This window comes from Pleurodeles waltl, chromosome 4_2 (assembly GCF_031143425.1).
Source record: "Pleurodeles waltl isolate 20211129_DDA chromosome 4_2, aPleWal1.hap1.20221129, whole genome shotgun sequence".
In the NCBI taxonomy this organism is placed as follows: Eukaryota; Metazoa; Chordata; class Amphibia; order Caudata; family Salamandridae; genus Pleurodeles; species Pleurodeles waltl.
The window spans coordinates 1,069,617,535-1,069,639,375 of NC_090443.1; the positions used below are offsets into that span (position 1 = coordinate 1,069,617,535).

A 21,841-nucleotide genomic window follows, 5' to 3' on the forward strand; every position below is an offset into this window, starting at 1 on the left:
CCTCTAGGGGAAGGGGAGCCCTACTTGTGTGTGAACCCTTCCCACTACCAGTTGTACTAAATGGCGCTGGCCGGACCCAGGAGGGACCTGGGGGCCTCAACTCTGTGTGAGGAGGAAGAGGGGGCTCTCAGCACTTTAGAGAGCCCTAAGGATGCCATACAGCACCCACGGGAGTCCCAGGACACGGGGACAAAGGAAGTGCAAAACGCGGTTGCTGCAGCACAACAAAGAAAGGTCCCACACCACCGAACAACTCAGCGAGTTGAGCATTATAGGATGGAGTGCTGGGGACCTGGGCCAGGCTGTGCACAAAGGAATTTTGCAAATAGTGCACAGAGGCCTCAGGAGGAGAAGAAGACGCAGTACACAGGGGTACTGTCGCTCTCAGGGAATGCAAGGTCTTACCTCCTCCAAATTGTGTCAGCAGGACTTCAGGAAAGTCTATGTTGATGGGGTCCACCCTCTGTGTCCTTAGGAGCATGCTCGTCATTGTGAGAGGAGTCCAAGGGTACCGGTCATCGTCTTGGAAGGTGCCTGCGTGAGCAGGGGAGTGACACCGTCACCCCACGTGAGATTTCTCTGGTCCTTCCGGTGCAGGATGAAGACAGGGAGTCCTCAGAGCGTGCACAGAGTGGAAACTGTTGCAGTTGCTGGCTGGAGCTGAAGTTGCAGAGGAAAAGTATCCCTTGTGGATACTTTGTTGCTGTTACAGCGGTTCCTGGAGCAGGCTGCTGTCGATCCGAGGTCAGAGGATGAAGTAGTAGTTGCAGAGGATTGCTGCTGGAAACTTGCAAGCAGAATCTGAAGATCACCCACAGGAGAGACCCTAAATAGCCCTTAGAGGGGGATTGGCTACCTTATCAGGTAAGGACCTATCAGGAGGGGTCTCTGACGTCACCTGCTGGCACTGGCCACTCAGAGCTCTGCAGAGTGCCCCCACACCTTGCAAGGCAAGATGGCTGAAGTCTGGGACACACTGGAGGAGCTCTGGGCACCACCCCTAGGATGGTGATGGGCAGGGGAGTGGTCACTCCCCTTTCCTTTGTCCAGTTTCACCCAGAACAGGGGACAAGGGGTCCCTGAACTGGTGTAGACTAGCTTATGCAAGGAGGGCACCATCTGTGCCCTTCAAAGCATTTTCAGATGCTGGGGAGGCTACCCATCCCCAGCCTGTAACACCTATTTCCAAAGGGAGAGGTTGTAACACCCTGGTCTCAGAGGAAATGCTTTGTTCTGCCTTCCTGGGACTGAGCTGCTCAGACCCCAGGGGGGCAGAACCCTGTCTGTGAGGTGGCAGCAGCTGTACCTGCAGTGCAAGCATCAGAGAGCTGGTTTGGCACTACTGTGGGTCCATAGTGGAGCTCCCAGGATGAATGGAATTGGCTCCCCAATACGAGATTTGGAATGGGGGGACAATTCCATGATCTTAGACACCTTACATGGCCATATTCGGAGTTACCATTGTGAAGCTACAGCTTGTAATGGCGTCCCCGCACTCACAAAGTCCCGGGAAATGACCCTGAACTATGTGGGGGCACCTTTGCTAATGCAAGGGTGCCCTCACACTTAGTAACTTTGCACCTAACCTTCATTAAATGAAGGTTAGACATATAGGTGACTTATAAGTTACTTAACTGCAGTGAAAATGGCTGTGAAATAACGAGTGTGTTATTTCACACAGGCTGCAGTGGCAGTCCTGTGAAAGAGTTTGTCTGAGCTCCATGTGGGTGGCAAAAGAAATGCTGCAGCCCATAAGAATCTCTTGGAACCCCAATGCCCTAGGTACCTAGGTACCATATACTAGGGACTTATAAGGGGGTCCAGTGTGCCAATTGAAATTGGTAAATGAAGTCACTGGCCTACAGTGACAAATTTAAAAGGAGAGAGAGCATAAGCGCTGATGTTCTGGTTAGCAGACCCTCAGTGACACAGTCAAGCACTACTGACAACACACACATTAGGCCACAAACTATGAGCACTGGGGTCCTGGCTAGCAGGATCCTAGTGACACAGTAAAAACACACTGACACACACTCACAAACAGGCCAAAAGTGGGGGTAACCATGCTAGAAAGAGGCTACTTTTTCACACCATCTCTGATCCCACATGACTGCCCTAGAGTGCTGTAATCCACTTATCCATTGCACCTTTTCTGATGGGGACCCCAACACGCAGCTCCCACATCATTGGCATCACCCTCCAAACAAACTTCTCTCTGTCAAAAGAATGTTTCATTTCCATTGGTTTCAACAGGTTCACCTGTGCCCTCTCATCAGAGGCTTAAGTGGATGAGAGGTGAGCAATCCACATTTGAACAACATCTCCGTATCCATGAGGACTGCCCCAAAGCTGCTCCAGTTTATGAAAGAGTTGAAGAGGCACCTCTTTAAAGAACCGAACATCACAAGTGCATTAACCGTTCGCAAACCAGCTACCTCTCCTATCATTCCGTAGCTAAATGCTTGTCTTTCACCATGTACAGAGCTCTGTTGCCTTTTGGTCTTGGTTCGTGCTATAGTAATCCCATGTATATACATACATACATTCATCCACATTGGTGTGACTGGCGTGCCCTTAGACAGCTTCCCTGTCCGCTCATATACCTGCCCGGCCCTGTGCTGGGAAGCTGTGCTGCCCTCCATACACTATGGCCAGCGGTGGAATGGGTGACCGCCCATCACACAAGGCACTGCTTCACTCCTTGCCCTTCTGGGCCAGTGGTCACTAATTGTACATTGTGATCCAATCTGCATCCTTTTCACTTGGTCACGGGTCACCTGGTTCCCATCACAATGGAGTGCCTGTTGGTTCTGCCATCTTGAATGTCCTTCATCTGTCTTGCTGACTCCAACATCGACCACCAGCCATTTGAGTGACATGTTGTAGATGACGTGTCCCCTGCTGCCTCCACCCATCTTCAGTGCCTTTGGGGTGGATTGCCTCCCTTCCACTCCTGGTGGAACAGAGATTGGATTTGCATTAATGCCTTGTCACTGCTGTTTCATAGCTTTAATTCTCTTGCTGCACCTACTTGAACTTGAATTGCTGTTGCTTAGAGAACATGGCTTCTGTAAATCTAAGAGTTGTTGACTGATTTATGGTGGTGGCCAGAATTATCTACAATGACTTTAACATGCTGTTTCATGGGCTGTAAATGGGAAGATGGGGTTTATGAAGGAGTGGGCTGGACTGTTAGGGTCTGCTCTCTGAGCCTGTGGGTGCACTGTGTGTTGACTCAGCCCTTGTTCAGTCTGTGGGTGCACTGTATGTTCACTCCGCCCTTGTTCAGCCTGTGAGTGTGCTGTGTGTTGACTCAGACCGTTGTCAGCCTGTGGGTGCGCTGTATGTTGACTCAGACCTTCTTCAGTCTGTGGGTGCGCTAAATGTTTACTTAGCCCTTGTTCACCCTGTGGGTGTGCTGTAAGGTGACTCAGACCTTATTCAGCCTGTGGGTGCACTGTATGTTGACTCAGTCCTTCTTCAGTCTGTGGGTGCACTGTATGTTCACTCAGACCTTGTTCATCATGTGGGTTCCCTGTCTGTTCACTCAGACCTTGTTCATCCTGTGGGTGCGCTGTCTGTTCACTTGAACCTTGTTCAGCCTGTGAGTGCGCTGTATGTTCACTCAGACTTTGTTCATCCTGTGGGTGCCCTGTATGTTCACTCAGACCTTTTTCATCCTGTGTGTAAGCTGTCTGTTCACTCAGACCTTTTTCATCCTGTGTGTAAGCTGTCTGTTCACTCAGACTTCTGTCAGCCTGCGGGTTCACTCTGTGTTGACTCAGACCTTGTTCATCCCTGTGGGTGCCCTGTATGTTCACTCAGACCTTTTTCATCCTGTGTGTAAGCTGTCTGTTCACTCAGACCTTTTTCATCCTGTGTGTAAGCTGTCTGTTCACTCAGACTTCTGTCAGCCTGCGGGTTCACTCTGTGTTGACTCAGACCTTGTTCAGCCTGTGGGTGTGCTGTCTTTCACTCAGACCTTGTTCAGCCTATGGATGTGTTGTAAGTTGACTCAGACCTTATTCAGCCTTTGGGTGCACTGTATGTTCACTCAGACCTTCTTCAGTCTGTGGGTGCGCTGTATGTTGACTCAGACCTTGTTCATCCTGTGGCTAAGCTGTCTGTTCACTCAGAACCTGTTCATCCTGTGGGTACACTGTGTGTTGACTCAGACCTTGTTCAGCCTGTGGGTGTGCTGTCTTTCACTCAGACCTTGTTCAGCCTGTTGGTGTGCAGCCTGTTGGTGTGCTGTCTTTCACTCAGACCTTGTTCAGCCTGTGGGTGTGCTGTCTTTCACTCAGACCTTGTTCAGCCTATGGATGTGTTGTAAGTTGACTCCGACCTTGTTCAGTCTGTAGGTGTGCTGAATATTGACTCAGGCTTTGTTCACCAAGATATCATCGTTCATTTTGTGTTCTTGTAGCTCAAGAGATCATCATTCTTTTTGTGTTCTTGTAGTTCAAGGTTTAGATTTGAAGGAAGGTGTATTTTGTGGGTTTGGTTGTAGATTCTAGGAAGATTAAATGTTTTCCTAAAAACTCAATTTTTTCATTCACAAAACTTTCTTTACAATGGTTGTGCAGAAAACAAGAGTTCCTTTTGTTTTATGAATTTAGGACGGTTCCTTGGAAGAAGGAATGTAGTGTGATTCATGTTTGAAGCAAATAAGCTCCTGGTTGAAGCTTCTCTTTACTTCCTTTCAAGGTATTGGGGGACGGGCCAGGCAGTGCGGCTGCCACCCTCGGAAGAACAAATCAAATAATCAACCTCAGGTAAGTTTTCCTACAACTCTGTTTCATCCTCTCTGCTCTCTCTTCTCCAGAATTAAATAGCTATACAGCCTGTGATAATAAAAACACACGTCTCTTTACACGTTGCACAGGAGTGCGAGTCGCTGTGCTACGTGGCTTAAAGTGTCTAAGCTCTTTTTTACTTTAAGCCACGTTGAATCAATGGGGAAAGGTTAGAATGAAGTCAAACACGAATTAGAAAATGGGAAGAAGAAATAAACATAGGAAGTGGGAGGAGAAGATTGGAAAGGGAGCATGGAGAAAAGGGATGAAAGAGAGGGAGGTAGGAAAGTAAACAGAGAGATGATGAGAGGAGGAAAGCATGGGAGGAGACGGAGGGAGACGGAGTAGAGGAAGACGAAGGAGAGGGGTTGAATGTGGAGAAGTGATGGAGCAGGAGAGGAAGGGCAGGAGCCGTCTTCTTTATAAATAATCCCCGGTGGTGGTGATATTTCCTGGGACTGTGACAGAACATTACTCACTGAACAAACACAAACCGATAGTGGGAGACATATCACCAGGGGTGGGAGCAAGGTGTCTGTGTGCGGCACTCTGGGGACAGCAGTGCTGCAGAGGAGAGGCTGTCAAGGGTGTGTGGAGCTGCTGGGGAGGGAGATGCAGTGCTGCCGAGGAGAGGCTGCCAAGGGAGTGCGGAGCTGCTGGGGAGGGAGATGCAGTGCTGCCGAGGAGAGGCTGCCAAGGGTGTGTGGAGCTGCTGGGGAGGGAGATGCAGTGCTGCCGAGGAGAGGCTGCCAAGGGTGTGTGGAGCTGCTGGGGAGGGAGATGCAGTGCTGCAGAGGAGAGGCTGTCAAGGGAGTGTGGAGCTGCTGTGGAGGGAGATGCAGTGCTGCCGAGGAGAGGCTGTCAAGGGTGTGCGGGGCTGCTGGGGAGGGAGATGCACTGCTGCCGAGGAGAGGCTGCCAAGGGTGTGCTGAGCTGCTGGGGAGGGAGATGCACTGCTGCCGAGGAGAGGCTGCCAAGGGTGTGCTGAGCTGCTGGGGAGGGAGATGCACTGCTGCCGAGGAGAGGCTGCCAAGGGTGTGTGGAGCTGCTGGGGAGGGAGATGCAGTGCTGCCGAGGAGAGGCTGCCAAGGGTGTGTGGAGCTGCTGGGGAGGGAGATGCAGTGCTGCAGAGGAGAGGCTGCCAAGGGTGTGTGGAGCTGCTGGGGAGGGAGATGCAGTGCTGCCGAGGAGAGGCTGCCAAGGGTGTGTGGAGCTGCTGGGGAGGGAGATGCAGTGCTGCCGAGGAGAGGCTGCCAGGGTGTGCGGAGCTGCTGGGGAGGGAGATGCAGTGCTGCCGAGGAGAGGCTGCCAGGGTGTGCGGAGCTGCTGTGGAGGGAGATGCAGTGCTGCCGAGGAGAGGCTGTCAAGGGTGTGCGGAGCTGCTGGGGAGGGAGATGCACTGCTGCCGAGGAGAGGCTGCCCGGGTGTGCGGAGCTGCTGGGGAGGGAGATGCAGTGCTGCCGAGGAGAGGCTGCCAAGGGTGTGGAGCTGCTGGGGAGGGAGATGCAGTGCTGCTGAAGAGAGGCTGCAAAGGGTGTGGAGCTGCTGGGGAGGGAGATGCAGTGCTGCCGAAGAGAGGCTGCCAAGGGTATGCTGAGCTGCTGGGGAGGGAGATGCAGTGCTGCCGAGGAGAGGCTGCCAAGGGAGTGTGGAGCTGCTGTGGAGGGAGATGCAGTGCTGCCGAAGAGAGGCTGCCAAGGGTATGCAGAGCTGCTGGGGAGGGAGATGCAGTGATGCTGAAGAGAGGCTTCCAGGGTGTGTGGAGCTGCTGGGGAGGGAGATGCAGTGCTGCCGAGAAGAGGCTGCCAAGGGTGTGTGGAGCTGCTGGGGAGGGAGATGCAGTGCTGCCGAGGAGAGGCTGCCAAGGGTATGGAGCTGCTGGGGAGGGAGATGCAGTGCTGCAGAGGAGAGGCTGCCAAGGGTGTGGAGCTGCTGGGGAGGGAGATGCAGTGCTGCCGAGGAGAGGCTGCCAAGGGTGTGTGGAGCTGCTGGGGAGGGAGATGCAGTGCTGCCGAGGAGAGGCTGCCAAGGGTGTGTGGAGCTGCTGGGGAGGGAGATGCAGTGCTGCCGAGGAGAGGCTGCCAAGGGTGTGTGGAGCTGCTGGGGAGGGAGATGCAGTGCTGCCGAGGAGAGGCTGTCAAGGGAGTGTGGAGCTGCTGGGGAGGGAGATGCAGTGCTGCCGAGGAGAGGCTGTCAAGGGTGTGTGGAGCTGCTGGGGAGGGAGATGCAGTGCTGCAGAGGAGAGGCTGTCAAGGGAGTGTGGAGCTGCTGTGGAGGGAGATGCAGTGCTGCCGAGGAGAGGCTGTCAAGGGTGTGCGGAGCTGCTGGGGAGGGAGATGCAGTGCTGCAGAGGAGAGGCTGCCAAGGGTGTGTGGAGCTGCTGGGGAGGGAGATGCAGTGCTGCCGAGGAGAGGCTGCCAAGGGTGTGCGGAGCTGCTGGGGAGGGAGATGCACTGCTGCCGAGGAGAGGCTGCCAAGGGAGTGTGGAGCTGCTGGGGAGGGAGATGCAGTGCTGCCGAGGAGAGGCTGCCAAGGGTGTGCGGAGCTGCTGGGGAGGGAGATGCACTGCTGCCGAGGAGAGGCTGCCAAGGGTGTGTGGAGCTGCTGGGGAGGGAGATGCAGTGCTGCGAAGGAGAGGCTGTCAAGGGAGTGTGGAGCTGCTGGGGAGGGAGATGCAGTGCTGCAGAGGAGAGGCTGCCAAGGGTGTGCGGAGCTGCTGGGGAGGGAGATGCACTGCTGCCGAGGAGAGGCTGCCAAGGGTGTGTGGAGCTGCTGGGGAGGGAGATGCAGTGCTGCCGAGGAGAGGCTGTCAAGGGAGTGTGGAGCTGCTGGGGAGGGAGATGCAGTGCTGCCGAGGAGAGGCTGCCAAGGGTGTGGAGCTGCTGGGGAGGGAGATGCACTGCTGCCGAGGAGAGGCTGCCAGGGTGTGCGGAGCTGCTGGGGAGGGAGATGCAGTGCTGCCGAGGAAAGGCTGCCAAGGGTGTGCGGGGCTGCTGGGGAGGGAGATGCACTGCTGCCGAGGAGAGGCTGCCCGGGTGTGCGGAGCTGCTGGGGAGGGAGATGCAGTGCTGCCGAGGAGAGGCTGTCAAGGGTGTGTGGAGCTGCTGTGGAGGGAGATGCAGTGCTGCAGAGGAGAGGCTGCCAGGGTGTGCGGAGCTGCTGGGGAGAGAGATGCAGTGCTGCCGAGGAGAGGCTGCCAAGGGTGTGGAGCTGCTGGGGAGGGAGATGCAGTGCTGCTGAAGAGAGGCTGCAAAGGGTGTGGAGCTGCTGGGGAGGGAGATGCAGTGCTGCCGAAGAGAGGCTGCCAAGGGTATGCTGAGCTGCTGGGGAGGGAGATGCAGTGCTGCCGAGGAGAGGCTGCCAAGGGAGTGTGGAGCTGCTGTGGAGGGAGATGCAGTGCTGCCGAAGAGAGGCTGCCAAGGGTATGCAGAGCTGCTGGGGAGGGAGATGCAGTGATGCTGAAGAGAGGCTTCCAGGGTGTGTGGAGCTGCTGGGGAGGGAGATGCAGTGCTGCCGAGAAGAGGCTGCCAAGGGTGTGTGGAGCTGCTGGGGAGGGAGATGCAGTGCTGCCGAGGAGAGGCTGCCAAGGGTATGGAGCTGCTGGGGAGGGAGATGCAGTGCTGCAGAGGAGAGGCTGCCAAGGGTGTGGAGCTGCTGGGGAGGGAGATGCAGTGCTGCTGAGGAGAGGCTGCCAAGGGTATGCAGAGCTGCTGGGGAGGCAGATGCACTGCTGCTGAGGAGAGGCTGCCAAGGGAGTGCAGAGCTGCGGGGGAGGGAGATGCAGTGATGCCGAAGAGAGGCTGCCAATGGTGTGTGGAGCTGCTGGGGAGGGAGATGCACTGCTGCCGAGGAGAGTCTGCCAAGGGACTGCGGAGCTGCGGGGGAGGGAGATGCAGTGATGCCGAAGAGAGGCTGCCAAGGGTGTGTGGAGCTGCTGGGGAGGGAGATGCACTGCTGCCGAGGAGATGCTGCCAAGGGAGTGTGGAGCTGCTGTGGAGGGAGATGCAGTGCTGCCGAGGAGAGGCTGCCAAGGGAGTGTGGAGCTGCTGGGAGGGAAATGCAGTGCTGCAGAGGAGAGACTGCCAAGGGTGTGTGGAGCTGCTGTGGAGGGAGATGCAGTGCTGCCGAAGAGAGGCTGCCAAGGGTGTTCAGAGCTGCTGGGGAGGGAGATGCAGTGATGCCGAAGAGAGGCTGCCAAGGGTATGCGGAGCTGCTGCGGAGGGAGATGCACTGCTGCCGAGGAGAGGCTGCCAAGGGTGTGTGGAGCTGCTGGGGAGGGAGATGCAGTGCTGCAGAGGAGAGGCTGCCAAGGGTATGCAGAGCTGCTGGGGAGGCAGATGCAGTGCCGCGAAGGAGAGGCTGCCAAACGTTTGCGGAGCTGCTGTGGAGGGAGATGTAGTGCTGCCGAGGAGAGGCTGCCAAGGGTGTGTGGAGCTGCTGGGGAGGGAGATGCAGTGCTGCCGAGGAAAGGCTGCCAAGGGTGTGTGGAGCTGCTGGGAGGGAAATGCAGTGCTGCCGAGGAGAGGCTGCCAAGGGTGTGTGGAGCTGCTGGGAGGGAAATGCAGTGCTGCAGAGGAGAGGCTGCCAAGGGTGTGTGGAACTGCTGGGAGGGAAATGCAGTGCTGCCGAGGAGAGGCTGCCAAGGGTGTGTGGAGCTGCTGGGAGGGAAATGCAGTGCTGCAGAGGAGAGGCTGCCAAGGGTGTGGAGCTGCTGGGGAGGGAGATGCAGTGCTACCGAGGAGAGGCTGCCAAGGGTGTGTGGAGCTGTTGGGAGGGAAATGAAGCGCTGCCGAGGAGAGGCTGCCAAGGGTATGGAACTGCTGGGGAGGGAGATGCAGTGCTGCAGAGGAGAGGCTGCCGAGGGAGTGCGGAGCTGCTGGGGAGGGAAATGCAGTGCTGCCGAGGAGAGGCTGCCAAGGGAGTGCGGAGCTGCTGGGAGGGAAATGAAGCGCTGCCGAGGAGAGGCTGCCAAGGGTATGGAACTGCTGGGGAGGGAGATGCAGTGCTGCAGAGGAGAGGCTGCCGAGGGAGTGCGGAGCTGCTGGGGAGGGAAATGCAGTGCTGCCGAGGAGAGGCTGCCAAGGGAGTGCGGAGCTGCTGGGAGGGAAATGCAGTACTGCCGAGAAGAGGCTGCCAAGGGTGTGTGGAGCTGCTGGGGAGGGAGATGCAGTGCTGCAGAGGAGAGGCTGCCAAGGGTGTGGAGCTGCTGGGGAGGGAGATGCAGTGCTGCTGAGGAGAGGCTGCCAAGGGAGTGCGGAGCTGCTGGGGAGGGAAATGCAGTGCTGCCGAGGAGAGGCTGCCAAGAATGTGGAGCTGCTGGGAGGGAGATGCAGTGCTGCCGAAGAGAGGCTGCCAAGGGTGTGTGGAGCTGCTGGGGAGGGAGATGCACTGCTGCCGAGGAGAGGCTGCCAAGGGTGTGTGGAGCTGCTGGGGAGGGAGATGCAGTGCCACCGAGGAGAAACTACCAAGGGAGTGCGGAGCTGCTGGGAGGAAAATGCAGTGATGCAGAAGAGAGGCTGCCAAGGGTGTGGAGCTGCTGGGGAGGGAGATGCAGTGCTGCCGAAGAGAGGCTGCCAATGGTATGTGGAGCTGCTGGGGAGGGAGATGCACTGCTGCTGAGGAGAGGCTGCCAAGGGTGTGCAGAGCTGCTGGGGAGGGAGATGCAGTGCTGCCGAGGAGAGGCTGCCAAGGGTGTGTGGAGCTGCTGGGAGGGAAATGCAGTGCTGCCGAGGAGAGGCTGCCAAGGGAGTGCAGAGCTGCTGGGGAGGGAAATGCAGTGCTGCAGAGGAGAGTCTGCCAAGGGTGTATGGAGCGGCTGGGAGGGAAATGCAGTGCTGCCGAGGAGAGGCTGCCAAGGGTGTGTGGAGCTGCTGGGAGGGAAATGCAGTGCTGCCGAGGAGAGGCTGCCAAGGGTATGAAGCTGCTGGGGAGGGAAATGCAGTGCTGCCAAGGAGAGGCTGCCAAGGGTATGGAGCTGCTGGGGAGGGAGATGCAGTGCTGCCGAGGAGAGGCTGACAAGGGAGTGCGGAGCTGCTGGGGAGGGAAATGCAGTGCTGCCGAGGAGAGGCTGCCAAGGGAGTGCGGAGCTGCTGGGAGGGAAATGCAGTGCTGCCGAGGAGAGGCTGCCAAAGGTGTGGAGCTGCTGGGGAGGGAGATGCAGTGCTGCCGAGGAGAGGCTGCCAAGGGAGTGCGGAGCTGCTGGGGAGGGAAATGCAGTGCTGCCGAGGAGAGGCTGCCAAGAATGTGGAGCTGCTGGGAGGGAGATGCAGTGCTGCCGAAGAGAGGCTGCCAAGGGTGTGTGGAGCTGCTGGGGAGGGAGATGCACTGCTGCCGAGGAGAGGCTGCCAAGGGTGTGTGGAGCTGCTGGGGAGGGAGATGCAGTGCCACCAAGGAGAAGCTACCAAGGGAGTGTGGAGCTGCTGGGAGGGAAATGCAGTGCTGCAGAGTAGAGGCTGCCAAGGGTGTGGAGCTGCTGGGGAGGGAGATGCAGTGCTGCTGAAGAGAGGCTGCCAAGGGTGTGTGGAGCTGCTGGGGAAGGAGATGCACTGCTGCCGAGAAGAGGCTGCCAAGGGTGTGTGGAGCTGCTGTGGAGGGAGATGCAGTGCTGTGGAGGAGAGGCTGCCAAGGGAGTGCAGAGCTGCTGCGAATGGTGATGCAGTGCTGCCGAGGAGAGGCTGCCAAGGGACTGCGGAGCTGCTGCGGAGGGAGATGCACTGCTGCCGAGGAGAGGCTGCCAAGCGTGTGTGGAGCTGCTGTGGAGGGAGATGCAGTGCTGAGAGGCTGCCAATGGTGTGTGGAGCTGCTGGGGAGGGAGATGCAGTGCTGAGAGGCTGCCAATGGTGTGTGGAGCTGCTGGGGAGGGAGATGCAGTGCTGTGGAGGAGAGGCTGCCAAGGGAGTGCAGAGCTGCTGCGAATGGTGATGCAGTGCTGCCGATGAGAGGCTGCCAAGGGACTGCGGAGCTGCTGTGGAGGGAGATGCAGTGCTGCGGAGGAGAGGCTGCCAAGGGTGTGTGGAGCTGCTGGGGAGGGAGATGCAGTGCTGCAGAGGAGAGGCTGCCAAGGGTGTGTGGAGCTGCTGGGGAGGGAGATGCAGTGCCACCAAGGAGAAGCTACCAAGGGAGTGTGGAGCTGCTGGGAGGGAAATGCAGTGCTGCAGAGTAGAGGCTGCCAAGGGTGTGGAGCTGCTGGGGAGGGAGATGCAGTGCTGCTGAAGAGAGGCTGCCAAGGGTGTGTGGAGCTGCTGGGGAAGGAGATGCACTGCTGCCGAGAAGAGGCTGCCAAGGGTGTGTGGAGCTGCTGTGGAGGGAGATGCAGTGCTGTGGAGGAGAGGCTGCCAAGGGAGTGCAGAGCTGCTGCGAATGGTGATGCAGTGCTGCCGAGGAGAGGCTGCCAAGGGACTGCGGAGCTGCTGCGGAGGGAGATGCACTGCTGCCGAGGAGAGGCTGCCAAGCGTGTGTGGAGCTGCTGTGGAGGGAGATGCAGTGCTGAGAGGCTGCCAATGGTGTGTGGAGCTGCTGGGGAGGGAGATGCAGTGCTGAGAGGCTGCCAATGGTGTGTGGAGCTGCTGGGGAGGGAGATGCAGTGCTGTGGAGGAGAGGCTGCCAAGGGAGTGCAGAGCTGCTGCGAATGGTGATGCAGTGCTGCCGATGAGAGGCTGCCAAGGGACTGCGGAGCTGCTGTGGAGGGAGATGCAGTGCTGCGGAGGAGAGGCTGCCAAGGGTGTGTGGAGCTGCTGGGGAGGGAGATGCAGTGCTGCAGAGGAGAGGCTGCCAAGGGTGTGGAGCTGCTGGGGAGGGAGATGCAGTGCTGCTGAGGAGAGGCTGCCAAGGGAGTGCGGAGCTGCTGGGGAGGGAAATGCAGTGCTGCCGAGGAGAGGCTGCCAAGAATGTGGAGCTGCTGGGGAGGGAGATGCAGTGCTGCCGAAGAGAGGCTGCCAAGGGTGTGTGGAGCTGCTGGGGAGGGAGATGCACTGCTGCCGAGGAGAGGCTGCCAAGGGTGTGTGGAGCTGCTGGGGAGGGAGATGCAGTGCCACCGAGGAGAAACTACCAAGGGAGTGCGGAGCTGCTGGGAGGAAAATGCAGTGATGCAGAAGAGAGGCTGCCAAGGGTGTGGAGCTGCTGGGGAGGGAGATGCAGTGCTGCCGAAGAGAGGCTGCCAATGGTATGTGGAGCTGCTGGGGAGGGAGATGCACTGCTGCTGAGGAGAGGCTGCCAAGGGTGTGCAGAGCTGCTGGGGAGGGAGATGCAGTGCTGCCGAGGAGAGGCTGCCAAGGGTGTGTGGAGCTGCTGGGAGGGAAATGCAGTGCTGCCGAGGAGAGGCTGCCAAGGGAGTGCAGAGCTGCTGGGGAGGGAAATGCAGTGCTGCAGAGGAGAGTCTGCCAAGGGTGTATGGAGCGGCTGGGAGGGAAATGCAGTGCTGCCGAGGAGAGGCTGCCAAGGGTGTGTGGAGCTGCTGGGAGGGAAATGCAGTGCTGCCGAGGAGAGGCTGCCAAGGGTATGAAGCTGCTGGGGAGGGAAATGCAGTGCTGCCAAGGAGAGGCTGCCAAGGGTATGGAGCTGCTGGGGAGGGAGATGCAGTGCTGCCGAGGAGAGGCTGACAAGGGAGTGCGGAGCTGCTGGGGAGGGAAATGCAGTGCTGCCGAGGAGAGGCTGCCAAGGGAGTGCGGAGCTGCTGGGAGGGAAATGCAGTGCTGCCGAGGAGAGGCTGCCAAAGGTGTGGAGCTGCTGGGGAGGGAGATGCAGTGCTGCCGAGGAGAGGCTGCCAAGGGAGTGCGGAGCTGCTGGGGAGGGAAATTCAGTGCTGCCGAGGAGAGGCTGCCAAGAATGTGGAGCTGCTGGGAGGGAGATGCAGTGCTGCCGAAGAGAGGCTGCCAAGGGTGTGTGGAGCTGCTGGGGAGGGAGATGCACTGCTGCCGAGGAGAGGCTGCCAAGGGTGTGTGGAGCTGCTGGGGAGGGAGATGCAGTGCCACCAAGGAGAAGCTACCAAGGGAGTGTGGAGCTGCTGGGAGGGAAATGCAGTGCTGCAGAGTAGAGGCTGCCAAGGGTGTGGAGCTGCTGGGGAGGGAGATGCAGTGCTGCTGAAGAGAGGCTGCCAAGGGTGTGTGGAGCTGCTGGGGAAGGAGATGCACTGCTGCCGAGAAGAGGCTGCCAAGGGTGTGTGGAGCTGCTGTGGAGGGAGATGCAGTGCTGTGGAGGAGAGGCTGCCAAGGGAGTGCAGAGCTGCTGCGAATGGTGATGCAGTGCTGCCGAGGAGAGGCTGCCAAGGGACTGCGGAGCTGCTGCGGAGGGAGATGCACTGCTGCCGAGGAGAGGCTGCCAAGCGTGTGTGGAGCTGCTGTGGAGGGAGATGCAGTGCTGAGAGGCTGCCAATGGTGTGTGGAGCTGCTGGGGAGGGAGATGCAGTGCTGAGAGGCTGCCAATGGTGTGTGGAGCTGCTGGGGAGGGAGATGCAGTGCTGTGGAGGAGAGGCTGCCAAGGGAGTGCAGAGCTGCTGCGAATGGTGATGCAGTGCTGCCGATGAGAGGCTGCCAAGGGACTGCGGAGCTGCTGTGGAGGGAGATGCAGTGCTGCGGAGGAGAGGCTGCCAAGGGTGTGTGGAGCTGCTGTGGAGGGAGATGCAGTGCTGAGAGGCTGCCAATGGTGTGTGGAGCTGCTGGGGAGGGAGATGCAGTGCTGCCGAGGAGAGGTTGGCAAGGGACTGCAGAGCTGCTGCCGAGGGAGATGCAGTGCTGCAGAGGAGAGGCTACCAAGAGAGTACAGAGCTGCTGGGAAGGGAGATGCGGTGCAGCTAAGGTGAGGCTGCCAAGGGTGTGCAGAGGTGCTGGGGATGGAGAGATGCAGTGCAGCTAAAGGATATCAGAGCAGCTGATGAGGGAGCGATGTTGCTGTGGAGGAAGGTGCAGCAAGCAACAATGGGAAGAACAGTGACTGGGGGAAGGATGCTCCAGCTGCACGTTCCCCTCATCTAGCACACACGTTTGGGTGTGAATGCTTGTTTTATTTTAGATCAGTGTGCACTGTAAACAGAGGAGTGACAAAACAGAGAGTAGGGGAAGGCTTGCTGTTACAATCTTGGAACTGTATGTTCTTCCGCAGTCCTACTGCATGCCTGGAATATAGTGATACTGCACGCTGACTTTTTGCATCACATATCACACACCAGACATGTGTGCAGAACCACACAATGTGTCTGTGTCTTGACTGTGAATTAAAAACCTTTCCTTGTGACAGGGTGGGAAAACTGAGTGTAGTATTACATAGAATTTGTGATTCACTGTGAGAAAACAGGGCTGTTTGCAGAGGCCCCCTAACACTTTGCTCCCATTTTTCACTTTTTACTGGTGTTTTCCTGACTGTGATGGTGCCCTGGGTACTGCTAACCTGTCCCACGGCCTGTGCTCTGTGCAAAATGAGTATGCAAATTAGGCTAATTATAATTGACAGAATTGACCTACCTATAAGTCCCTGGTATATGGTAGGGCATGTAGATGTAGGGACCCCAGGATAGGTGGTGCACTGCTGAGGTGCCCAGTGTCATTTTAAAGGCAGGCCTGCCTTGCTGGCTGTTTTTAAATTAAAGGTATATGCATATTCTACTTTGGAATTAACAGTACCTCCAAAGTCTTAAACTACCTTATTTTTACATATAAGTCACCCCTAAGGTGTGCCCTATGTGCCCAGAGGGTTGAGTGCCATGTAACTATAAGCAGGGACCTTATACAAATGTTTTATAAGCCCTGGTTGTAGGAAAGTACTCTCTTTTTGGCATGTTACCCCCAATTTCGGCCTGATGACAGTGTGTTTGACTGTGTCACTGGAGTCTTGCTAACCAGGACCCCAGTGCTTATGCTCTCTAGCCTCTCAAATTTGTCCCTACATACTGGTATCCCAGCATTTCATCCCAAATTGGCACACTGGTGCCCCCTTATAAGTCCCTAGCATATTTACCTGGGTACCCAGGGCATTGGGGTTCCAGGGGCTCCCTATGGGTTGCAGCATTACTTTTGCCACCCATTGTAGGACGCTGGCCTTGTTTGTAGTGGGTACCTTGGGTACTTACACCTTACACCTGGTCCAGTTATCCCTTATTAGTGAATGTAGTAGTGTTCTAGCAGCTTAGGCTGATAGAGGTAGCTATAGCAGAGCAGCTTAGGCTGAACTAGGAGACATGCAAAGCTCCTGCAATACCACTTATAGTTACACAGTACTTATACACAATAAAAGACAATACTCAGTGTTACCAACAATAAAGGTACTTTATTTGAGTGACACAAGGCCAAAAATATCTTAGAGGCAATACTCCTTCTGGAGGTAAGTATCATACACAATATATACACTAGACACCAAAATCAGGTACGTAAATAGTCATAGGAAAGTGCAAACAATAGAAAATACCATAGAATGCAATAGGAAGAAATAGGTCTAGGGGCAACACAAACCATATACTAAGAAAGTGGAGTGCAAATCACTAATTCCCCCCTAGACAAGTGTAGTGTGTAGAGGGGCGCTGGGAGAGTAAGAAAACCACAAAGGTGAGTAAAATACCCCACCCCAGAGCCCAGAAAAGTAGGAGTAAAGTACTGCAAGTTTCCTTAGGACACACTACAAGTCGTGATTATAGTTATTGCAAGAACCAAGCAAGACTACAAGCAACAAATGGTGGATTCCTGTACCTGAAGACCTGTAAAGAGAGGAGACAAAGTCCAGAAGTCGCATAAGATTCCAGGAAGGACATAAGCCCCTGCCAATCTAGAAATGGTTCAAAAGAGGATTCTCCGGTTGGAAGAAGTCTGCAGAAAAGCACTAAAGAAGATTGCTGCAGATTCCTGTTTGATGCAAAGGATGTCCCACGTGGAGATGTTGGATGCAGGCGAGTTGCAGCAATGGATTCGTCCAACAAGCCTTGGTTCAAGCAATGTCGCGGATTGAGTCAAAATGGCGTTGCCTGGACCCAGGAGGGACCTGGGAGCCTCAACTCAGCCTGAGGAGGCAGAGACGGCTCCCAACACTAGATGGAACCCACAGATGACCAGGCAGCAATCACGTAAGTCCCAGGGACAAAGAAGGTGCAAATTGCGGTTGCTGCAGCACTACAAAGGAAGGTCCCAGGCCGCCAGAGAACAACTCAGTGAGTTGAGCGTCGACAGGATAGAGTGCTGGGGACCTGGGCCAGGCTGTGCACAAAGGATTCTTGTAAATAGTGCACAGGGGCCTCAGGAGATGAAGATGACACGTTGCACAGGGGTACTGTTGCAAACGGGGAAGGCAAGCTCTTACCTCTGCCAAATTTGGACAGCAGGACCGTAGGACAGCCTGTGTCGAAGGGGTCCACCACCTGTGTTCCAAGGAGCACGCTCGTCACCAGGAGAGGAGTCCAAGAGAACCGGTTGTCGTCTTGGTGCCTGCTGGAGCAGGGAAGTGACTTCATCACTCCACAGGAGATTTTTTCGGTCCTTCTGGTGCAGGGTGAAGACAGGGAGTCCCCAGAGTGTGCACACCGGGGAAACTGTTGCAGTTGCTGGCTGGAGCTGAAGTTGCAGAGTTGAAGTAGCCCTTCTGGATACATTGTTGCAGTTACAGCTGTTCCTGGAGCAGTCTGCGGTCGATCCGAGGTCAGAGGATGAAGTAGTGGTTGCAGAGGATTCCTAATGGAAACTTGCAAGCAGAATCTGCAGAGGAACTCAGAGGAAAGACCCTAAATATCCCTGAGAGTAGGATTGGCTACCTAACCAGGTATGCACCTATCAGGAGGGGTCTCTGGTGTCACCTCCTGGCACTGGCCACTCAGAGGCCTCCAGAGTGTCCCCACACCTTGGAAAGCAAGATGGCTGAAGTCTTGGACACACTGCAGGAGCTCTGGGCACCACCCCTGGGCTCGAGTTGCTGAGAGCCCCCTCTGCCTACCCCCCTACCCCCAGGTAGAGGCCACCAGGTCACTCCTGGTCCCAGGCAGTGTCATGTTACGCTAACCACATGCTTTGTGTGTGCCATGACTTGTTGAAGGAATACAGCCAAGCAAACCAGACTGCAATCATCCATCCGGCATGGGACATCCTCTGCACCAACCAGGAACCCACATCCATCTTCTGGGTGCAGTACTGATTTTTCTTCCTCACCGGTGGTTCTTCTTTTGCACCTTCATCCGGGTTAGAAGGGGCTCCTGTTCTCCCTTGACTCTTCTTGGGCTCAATCCCTTTCTTCCACAGGTCTTCAGGTTAAAGAATCCATTATTGGTGTCTTGCACTCTCTTCTGGTTCTTGCATTATCTTCTATCACGACTTCTTGTGTGTTCTAGGAAACTTACTGTGATTTACTCCTGTTTTCAATGTAGGAGGCTGGCCTGGTTTGTAGTGAGTACCAAGGGGTACTTACACTCTGCACCAGGTCCAGGTATCCCTTATTAGTATAGAAGAGGTGTTTCTAGCAGCTTAGGCTGAACTAGGAGACATGCAAAGCTCCCACTATACCACTGGTGTCATATGCACAATATCATAAGAAAACACAATACACAGATATACTAAAAATAAAGGTACTTTATTTTTATGACAATATGCCAAAAGTATCTCAGTGAGTACCCTCAGTATGAGGATAGCAAATATACACAAGATATAGGTACACAATACCAAAAATATGCAGTAATAGCAATAGAAAGCAATGCAAGCAATGTACAGTCACAATAGATTGCAATGAGAGCACATAGGTATAGGGGCAACACAAACCATATACTCCAAAAGTGGAATGCGAACCACGAATGGACCCCAAACCTATGTGAGCTTGTAGAGGGTCGCTGGGATTGTAAGAAAACAGTGAGGGTTAGAAAAATAGCCCACCCCAAGACCCTGAGGGTAGGTCGCTCCCCCTGCCGCTGCAGCTCCACCAGCCCAGGCTCCTGACACCTCCCAGCAAGACCTGCTAAAACCGTAAGTACTCCCCCCACCCAGCCTCTCGCCCAGCCCCGCGCTACTCACCTCTCTTTCCCTGTACCTCTGTTTTCTGCCTTCCGCTCTCTCCTCCAACCTCTCTCCGCACCTCTGCTGTCCATTTCCCTTCGCTCTCTGCTCCTCTTCTGCAGCCCACTTGCTGCGTGTTCTGCTCTTCCTCGGCCCCGCTCCTCTTCCTCACCCCGTTCTCTTCCTGCTTTGCTCTTCATCTGTGTTCTTCTTTTCTCCTCTGCACCCCGACCTGCATGTTCTTTCTTCTTTCTTCATCTGTGTTCTTCTTTTCTCCTCTGCACCCCGACCTGCGTGTTCTTTCTTCTTTCTTCATCTGTGTTCTTCTTTTCTCCTCTGCACCCCGACCTGCGTGTTCTTTCTTGTTTCTTCATCTGTGTTCTTCTTTTCTCCTCTGCACCCCGACCTGCGTGTTCTTCTCCTCTTCTGTACTTTTCTCTGCGTGTTCCTTTTTCTTCCTCTGTGGCCTCTCCTCATCTTCTGGACTCTTCCCTCCTCTGCTTCTCTGGTCTCTCCTCTTCTGCCTGACTCTTCTTCTTGACTCCTCTCTCTTCTCTCTTGACTCTTCTCTCCTCTTCTTCTGGACTCTTCTTCTTGACTCTTCTCTCTTCTCTCTTGACTCTTCTCTCTTGACTCTTCCCTCTTCTCCCTTGACTCTTCTCTCCTCTCTCTTGACTCTTCTCTCTCCTCCTCTTCTGTTCTTCCTTACTCCCCTCCTCCTCTGTAATCCCCCTCCCCTATCCTTTCTCCCCTCCCTTCTACCTGACCCCCCCCCCACCCTCCGCTTTCCCGCCGCCACCTCCTGCTCGGCCCGCCCCCCCTGCTCCCATTTGTCGCCCCCCTCTGACCCTCTGCCCCCAGCTGACCCCTCCTCCCTCTTATGGCGGCTGCTGTGCGGCCGCGCCGCTGGCGCACCGAAGGCGTACCAAAGGCAAGCCCGTCTGCGCCCGTCCGCGCCTGGACCGCGCCCAGCGCCACAACCCCTGGCCCCCAGCACTCCCAAACCCCACAGCACCGCTACGACCCCAACACCCTCCACGCCCTCAACCCGGGGCGCTCCAGAACCTGCTTCAAAGCCAACCCTAAACGCACCCATGGACCCTTCGCATGCCTCACCTGCAAACTCACCTTCCACCACGAAACCACCCTGCCCGCCAGCCCACGCGCCAACAACCACCTCAAATGCATCCTGATCAACGCACGCTCCGTCCACAAGCACACCATTGAACTATGGGACCTCCTGGACTCCACCGCACCGGACATCGCCTTCATCACTGAGACCTGGATGAACGCCTCTTCGGCCCCCGACATAGCCATCCCTGACGGCTACAAGATCTCCAGGAGAGACCGCACCAACCAAGTCGGTGGAGGAATCGCCATCGTCTTCAAGGACTCCATCAACGTCACCACCTCCACCGAAGACACCCCCCTCGCCGCCGAACACCTGCACTTCCAGATCCACACCGACCCCAGGACCACCCTCAGAGGAACTCTCATCTACAGACCCCCTGGACCACGCGCCCACTTCAGCGAATCTATCACTGACTTCATCTCCCCGCACGCCCTTGCCTCGCCGGACTACATCCTCCTCGGTGACCTCAACTTCCACCTGGAACAGAACAACGACCCCAACACCACCGCCCTGCTCGACAACCTTGCCAACCTCGGTCTCAAGCAACTGGTGAACACCCCCACCCACATCACCGGACACACGCTCGACCCCATCTTCTCCGCCAGCAACCACGTATCCTTCAGCCACTCCTCTGTAATACACTGGACCGATCACAGATGTGTCCACTTCACCTTCCGACGCGAGACTCTCCACCTCTGCACACAACCCATCCCACGCAGACATTGGAACAAAATCCCCACGGAACAGCTTCTCTCCACTCTCAGCGACAACCAACCCATCTTCTCCACCGACCCCAACGACGCAGCCCTCAGCCTCACGCATTGGATCACCAACTGCGCGGACAACCTCGCACCCCTCAGATGCCTCCCAAGACAGACCAACACAAGGAAACCTCTTTGGTTCACAGACACCCTCAAGGAATCTAAAAAAAACTGCTGCACCCTCGAGAAAGCCTGGCGCAAAGACCACACTGCAGAAAACATGTCTGCCCTCAAAAATGCCACCCGCGAACACCACCAACTGATCCGCACCACCAAAAGAACTTCCTTCTCAGACAGACTGGACAAGAACACTCACAACAGCAAAGAACTCTTCAACATTGTCAAAGAGCTCTCCAATCCTAACGCCAACACCAACGCCATCACGCCCTCACAAGACCTCTGCAACTCCCTCGCCACCTTCTTCCATCGTAAGATCACCGACCTACACGACAGCTTCGGACACCAGACCCTGCCAACCACCACTGAACCTAGAACCCCAGCCATCACCCTCAACGCCTGGACTCACATCAGCACGGAAGACACCAAAGCTACCATGAACTCCATCCACTCCGGTGCCCCCTCGGACCCCTGCCCACACTTCATCTTCAACAAAGCCGACGACATCATCGCCCCGCATCTCCAGACCATCATCAACAGCTCATTTGCTTCTGCCACCTTCCCCGAGAGCTGGAAACACGCAGAAGTCAACGCCCTACTGAAGAAACCAACGGCGGACCCCAGCGACCTGAAGAACTTCCACCCCATCTCGCTCGTCATAGAAAAGACCATCAGCAAGCAACTTACCAACTTCCTTGAAGACAAGAACCTACTCGACCCCTCTCAGTCCGGATTCCGAGCTAATCACAGCACAGAAACCGCCCTCATCTCAGTCACAGACGACATCAGAGCTCTGATGGAAAACGGAGAAACAGTCGCCCTCATCCTCCTCGACCTCTCGGCTGCCTTCGACACCGTCTGCCACCGAACCCTAATATCCCGCCTCCGCTCCACCGGTATCCAAGGACAGGCCCTGGACTGGATGACCTCTTTCTTCTCCAACTGCTCCCAAAGAGTCTACCTCCCACCGTTCCGCTCAGACCCCACCGAAATCATCTGCGGCGTCCCACAAGGCTCCTCGCTCAGCCCGACTCTCTTCAATATCTACATGAGCCCCCTCGCCGACATCTGACGCAAACACAACAT

At 56.1% G+C, this 21,841-nt stretch overlaps 1 protein-coding gene across 2 annotated transcripts in view; it reads left to right on the forward strand.

Moving 5' to 3' along the window:
• The window catches only part of LOC138293779 (zinc finger protein 850-like), a 182,215-nt gene that overhangs the window by 133,130 nt on the left and 27,244 nt on the right, over window positions 1-21,841 (forward strand). For both annotated transcript variants that reach the window (XR_011203108.1, XM_069233120.1), the window contains one exon: window positions 4,708-4,775. The gene's annotated coding sequence lies outside the window, so the exon portion shown is untranslated. The remainder of the gene's footprint in view (window positions 1-4,707; window positions 4,776-21,841) is intronic.